The sequence below is a fragment of the Arachis stenosperma genome, chromosome 2 (genome assembly GCF_014773155.1).
Source record: "Arachis stenosperma cultivar V10309 chromosome 2, arast.V10309.gnm1.PFL2, whole genome shotgun sequence".
NCBI classification, from domain to species: domain Eukaryota; kingdom Viridiplantae; phylum Streptophyta; class Magnoliopsida; order Fabales; family Fabaceae; genus Arachis; species Arachis stenosperma.
Genome location: NC_080378.1, coordinates 35,830,772 through 35,837,984, shown reverse-complemented (window position 1 = coordinate 35,837,984; position 7,213 = coordinate 35,830,772).

The window sequence follows — 7,213 nt, the reverse complement described above, 5'->3', positions numbered from 1 at the left end:
ACAGCTAAATCCAATTTTCAGACCCGAGATAAATGTGAACTCATAGTTGAAGTTTTAACTGCTTTACATAATATTAGTATGTAGTATTCATTCGTAACGCATGGCTAAGTTGTGAGAACTGTGAATTCCAAATGAATGATTGACCAATGACTTTCAACTGTTGAGTCAGAGTGATATTTGGTTAACATAAAGGAGTGGCTAGGTTCTTGAAGGATAATAATCAGAGTGATGCAGTAGAAGCGGGTTAGGTTGTGTTAGAGCATTCAATTAATTTATGTCTAAGGGATCAGAAGTGTCGATAATCGCGGAGAATTATTATTTGAAATCTAGTTACGGTAAACTGCAAGGAAGAGGAATGACACGAATTTAACTTTTAGCTGCTAATTAGTTAGGTGGCAAGAGAGGTTAAATTTGCGATAGACTTGGTGTCGGGAGCCGGACCAGTTTTGATTGCATTACATAAGATGACCCCGTTATAATCAGCAGAGCTTATAATCTAGTTGGAGGTAGTAGTAAAAAAGAAATTCGTTCGACCAAGTGTTTCCCTGTCGGGAGCACTGGTTATGTTGGTGAAAAATAAAGACAACAACAGGAGGCTTTACGCGAGAAAAAGAGTGTGCCAACAAATCTTCGCAATTCGATCTAGCCCTTCTTTTGTAACTTGCATTGGAATTCTAACTCGAATTTCTTCTCGAAAGATGAATTGATCATCTTCCCAATTGTGTTCCTTACTTGCATGAATATTGTCTCTTCCGGGATGAGCCTGAGGTTGTCTTGCTATAATCATTTAATCCCTGAATCTTGGAAACTTGCGGTGAGTAGAGTTGTGGTGTACAAAATTAACTCCCAATATTCACACAGATAGACTGGCAAGTGCACTGAGTCGTCCAAGTAATACCTCAGGTGAGTGAGGGTCGATCCCTCGGATATCGTTGGTTTGAGAAAGCTATGGCTACCTTGTAGATCTTAGTTAGGCAATTTAAAAAGATGATAGTTGTTGTGAAATCAGTGATGAGAGAACGATAGAGGCTTCGAAGATGCTTCTTCCTTCTAGATCAACTTTTCTCACCATCTACTCCAACTTTTGATGATTCATTCCATGGCAGGCTATAAATGATTAACGTCGGGTCAGTGATCTTTAATCTTCTTTGCCTCAGATCAAACGCCGGGTCAGCGATCATCCAATCTGAATGGGGGTGAAGTTCCTGCAGTCCATTCCCTTGGTGATCCTACTCAAAGCGCCACAGACAAGGTCGAATCTTCCGGATCAGAGAGTGTTGCGTCTTGGTTCTAGCATATACCACAAAGGCTCTAATCGCCCCATACCTCGGCTGCACTGATGTTTCTAAGTACCCAACGAAGTCGTGGATTAGCCGTCTAAAAGATGTATAATCAATCTTGTGGTTCAGTACTATCCCGTCAAGGACTCGCAAGAACCCATGTGAATAGGGATGACGGTCAAGTTACACTCCCAATTCATTAGGATGAAGAACGAAGATACATCTTAGAATGGAATCAAGCAAAGATTGAAATAGAATAGTGATATTATTAATCCATAAGAATCAGCAGAGCTCTTAAACTTAACACAGGAGGTTAGTGACTCATAGCTTACAGAAAAGTAATGTAAAATGTGTAGAGTGGCCAAGAGCTGAGGTAGAAGATCCTAAACATCGGTGATCTTCTCCTATATATACTAATCTAATAACTAAGGATTACAGAAATAGGATAAACTAGGTTGATAGTGCGAAAATCCACTTTTCGGGCCTACTTGGTGAGTGTTTGTGCTAAGCTTGAGTGAAGCCATGAGTTGGTACTCCCTCTGGGATGTTGGACACCAGCTTTGGACTCCTGAATGGGCGTTAGATGCCAACTGCTCCCTTTTGGGCGTTGGGCGCCAAGGAAGAGGGTTAGTGGCTGGCGTTGAACGTTAATTTTGGGCTTCATTTCCAAAGCAAAGTATAAACTATTATATATTTCTGAAAAGCCCTGGATGTTAGATTTCTATAGCCATTAAGACCGCACCATTTGGACTTCTGTATCTCCAGAAATGCTCCTTCGAGTGCATGGAGGTCAAAATCTGACAGCATTTGTAGTCCTTTCCATGTCTCTGAATCAGACTTTGCCAAAACTCCTCAATTTTAGCCAAAAAATATCTGAAATCATCATAAAACACACAAACTCAAAGTAGAATCCAAAAATATGAACTTTGCACTAAAACCTATGAAAATATAATAAAACTTAAACAAAACATAACAAAAACTATATGAAAATAATGCCAAAAAGCGTATAAAATATCCGCTCATCAAGTTGCTCTCCTTCGTAAATTGTATTATTCTAAAATCAGCTAAGACTTACTTCATTCTATATGCCTTGTTCTTTTAATCAAAGGTTTTTTTATTTGAATTCCGTTCTTGATACGCATTTTAATTCTTCTCCTTGTGCATTTTGTTATTTTCTAAGACTTGGTTTGATCACCATACAAGACATTCTTCTATTTTCTAGTAAACACCGTTTGTGTTATTTAATTGCCTTTAAGCTTAATATCTTTTCAAAAATTAACTTGAGCTTAATTAGAATCTCGTACAACTGCTAAGTATAACCATCAAGACATTAGTTCCTTAGAGCAAGACTTCTGAACGTAGGAGATGAAGGGTGTAAGTATGCGACATCAAGAGGAGTTTTGGAGCCTTAATTCTTGCCGATTTCCTATGATTAAGTTGACTCGCAAGGATGCACCATTGTTATGGACGCCCAACCGTGAATAGAGTTTTCAAACACTCGTGTTACTGAAACTTAATGAACTAATTAAGGGTTATTGTGATGCGTCATTGAAGGGCTTAGAATACGTGTTGCTGAAACATCGTGATGCAGTGACGGACACCCTGAGCAAGAAGTTCCTAAGTGATGCTTGGATGTTAATTCAGGAGGAAGAAATATTAAGTGAGTTAAGAGTCCTAAGTTGGGTGTTGAGAAAGTGGACGGAGGTGTCAGACTGAACCAAATATAAATTACAATAGATTGTAAGGTCGAGAATTTGGGGAGCGCAGCAAGATGATAAGGAGCTACCAAGGATGTTGAAGTCTGTTGAATTGGGGAATTAAGAAGAGATCAAGGGAGACAGGGAAGAATTTAAAGGTATAAAGAGAGGATTTTGTGCCGAATATCGGAACTTTGAGAAGAAAACAACTGTCTGAAGCTCACAAGAAAGGATTTTTTTAATTTACCATGAAATTACTAAGACGTACCATGAATCAAAGAGGATATTTTGAGTGGCCAAAAATGAAGGATGACATGGCGATGCATCTAATTGAGTGTTTGACACATGAAAAGGTAAAGATTGAGCACCAGAAGCTATCCGGAATGCTACAATGTTCGAGGATTCCACAATGAAAGTGAGAAGGTATGGCTACGAATTTCGTAAGTAATTCCGGAGTCTGGAATAGGATTTGATACCGTTAGGTAATCGCATATTGAGTGACCAAGTCCACTTACCTTTTGCCTACCGAAGTGAACTATTCATTGAAGAAATTGGCGAGAGTATACATCAGAAAGATAGTAAGTTTCCACGGTGCGTGAATTACTTCTATATTGAAATGAAACCAGAGAATCAAGCGTCTTAGGCCCCAAAGTGATAGCCGAAACGATGGTGCGGAATTTCTAGATCCACAAACTAATTGGCAAGTGCATCGGGTCGTACCAAGTAAGACCTCAGGTGAGTGAGGGTCGATCCCACGAGGATTGACGGACTAAGAAACAATGGTCGAATGAATAACTTAGTCAGGCAAGCAAAAAGTGATATTTTGGAATTCAAAAGCATTAAACAGTAATTCAGAGAGTAGAGAATACAAACAGTAGAATTGGTGTGAAATATATGAGAGAAAATAGTTAAGCTATCGAAGATGTTTATTCTTCTGGATTAAGTTTTCTTACCAACTAATTTAATCATGCAAGATTCATTTCATGGCAAACTGTCAATGACTAAACCCTAATGTCTTAGTGATTTAATCTCCTCTAACCTAGTTAACCTTCAATGTCTTGGTCACTTAATTTCAATTAGAGAGCTAAGTTCAATTCTAGTTTGTAGCCACAAAAACCCTAATTATCCAGATATAAGAGGATTATATGTCACGTATCCCGTTAAGTCAAAGTAATTAGCAATTTAGGAGGAATTTACTTTCAAGCTGTTGTTAAAGTGAGATAACTCTTCCAAGAATCACAAGAACGCATATAGAATAAGGTTTATTCTTCCGATCTACCCATATTCATAAGATGAAGAACGAAAGTAATCCTTGAAACTGAATCAATACGTTAATTAAAATAAAAAAATAGAAGTCTTAATCCATAGAAATAAACAAAGCTCTTAACCTTAACCGAGGAGGTTTAGTGGCTCATGACTCGGAGAGAAAACTACCTTTAAGAAAATGTGAATAATGCGGAAGTGAGAAGATCCCCTCCCTCCCCCCCCCCCCCCGAAGGGTGAATCTTTTCCCTTTTATATCTAACCTAATTTGATTTCAAACTAAAATAAAATAATAAATTCTAAACCTAAAAGATTTTGTTTGTAATTAAAAATAACTAAAACAAAATAAAATAGAGTAATTAAAGCTAAATCAAACTAAAATTGCTCCTTAGATGAGGTTATGATCCGGATCCTTGGCGCTAAATGCCAGGCTTGGTGTTTAGCGCCCCCATGGGCAGAAGCTCCTGTTGCATTATGAGTAGTTGGAGCTAAATACCAGCTGGGCATTTAGCGCCCTAGTGGATAGCTTCCAAATCTTCTCTTTTCTTGCACAAAACTCTGCCAATCTGATCCAAACTTCACCTGAAATAATTAAAATACCAAAACAACTCAAAGTAGCATCTAAAGAGGCTTAAACACTAAATTAAAACTCAACGATTTCTAACTAAAAATAGACATAAAATAATGGAAAGATGCTCACGTATCACAACACCAAATTTGAACTGTTGCTTGTCCTCAAGCAACTAAAACAATATAAGACTGAGAAGAGAAATTGTCCAAGACTTGAGTCTTCATTTAAGCTCGTATCAAATTACTGAGTGGGACTAATGACATTGTGATTCGGAATAGGTTTGATATCTCACTATCCTTTGAAGCTCAGAAATATTGATATCCTTCAGAACTATAACCCGGATGATATTATGGATTCTCTTCCTACTAAATCTCTAATTGATCCTTGAACACAGCTTTTTCTTTTCTTTTCTCTGGTGCTTTGCACCTAGAGCCTAGCAGTGATTCTTAGTGTTTTGTTCTCATGTTTAACCTGACATAAAAACACCACAAGCACTTGACTGGGAAACTCTTTGAGTTATAATATTTCTCTCTCCTAGTTAGTGGTGTTCAGAGCCTTGGCATACTATGCAATTGTACTTGATCTCGACTCTTAGTGCTTTATCTCAAGGGTTACTTGACATATTCACACCACAAGCATATGGTTAGAAAAACAACTCTTTGAGATTTTAATCATATTTGGCCTTCCTAAGCATTGATGCTTAGAGCCTTGGACCTTGCTTTGTATTTTTCTTTTTCTTTTTGTTTTGATTCAAGGATCAATTTCTCATTGAGTTTAGAGAATCCATAATACTTCTCTAAGTTCCTGTGCCTCAGGAATCAATATTATTAACTTTCCTATCAAACATGCACTGTTCAACTCATACATTCAGAATCATAAATATTACCACCACATCAAAATTATCAGAATAACTCATAATATATAACTCAAGTCTCATGTATTTTACTACTTTAATTTTTTTTCTTTTTCTTTTGATTTTTCAAGCTCAATGAGCAATAAATGAGACATTTTCTAAATTAAATATAAAATATCAAACTAAATAACTTAACTAGAAAGCAATAAAATACTACTCTAATCATGCAAAGGCTTTCAAATAAAAAACAGAAAATAAGATAAAACACTGAAAAATAGAAAATAAAATAAGAAGAAGATAATGAAACTTAAGCACTTCAGTCCTGGTGGCTGCTGCTCCCTCCCGAGAATCCTCTCTGGTGCCTCAGCTCTTCCAACTCCTGTCTTTAACTCTGCTGTTCTTCTACTAACTGATGAATGAGGGTGGGGTAGTCCTGATGCTCTATCCTTTGCTGGTCAAAAGCAGATGCTAACTTCCCAATAGATACTGTCAGCTAATCCTAGTAATTATGCAGAGGGAAGTAATATCCCGAGGCATCTCAGGCTACTTCTGCTGAGGAGGGAGAACTAGCTCCTGAGGCAGTTCTTGTCCAAGATCCTTGGCATACTCCATATCTCTCCTAGTGATCGGTCTGTCGACGTCAATAGGAGTGTTTCTATCAATGTGGACTCAGGCGGCCTCACATAGGCAAAAGATGAGGTGAGAGAAGGCCAATTTAGCAGAGGTGGAGGCCTTTTGGGCTATTCTGTATAACTCGTGACGGATCACCCGATGCAACTCCACCTTATTACCAAGTATGATGCAGAGAATCATCACGGCTCGTCAACAGTAACCTCAGACCAGTTACTTGTAAGGTTGATGTAGCGCTGGATGAACTCGAACCATCCCCGAGCAACTGGCCTCAGATCGTGCCTGCCCAACTGGTATGACTAACCTCTAGCATCCCTCCTCCACTGTGCTCTGGGGAGGCATATATCTGTGAGGATCTAGTCTAGTTTCTGGTCAGTGTTGACCCTCTGAGTGTAAGAGTGAGGTAAGAGTGAGGGTCATCTCTGAATGGTGGTAGCTACAGTATCTCCCTCACCCTCTCTGAGCTGAACTCGAGGATCCTCCCTCGGACTATGGTGCGCCAATTCTTCAGGTCTGGGTTCACGCCTTGATGATACTTGTAAGTCATCCAAGAATTAGCGTAGAACTCCCTAACCATCAACACACCCACATCAGTCGCAGGGTTGCATAGCACTTGCCAACCCCCCCTAAGAATCTGTTCTCGGATTTTCGGATACTCATCTGGTTGCAGATCAAAGCAGATCTCTGGGATCACTTTCTTTTTTCTCACTATTTCATTGAAGTGGTCCTCGTGGGTCTTGGAAAAAAATCTGGGTAAAATCATATGGACCGGATGCAGGAACTTTTTCCTTCCTCTTTCTTGAGGAGGATTCACCAGTTTTGGGTGTCATGTAGAATATGAGAAGAAAGAAAAGTGGAGCATCGTAACACCAAACTTAAAGGTTTTACGCATCCTAGAGCAAAGAAAAAGAGTAGAGAA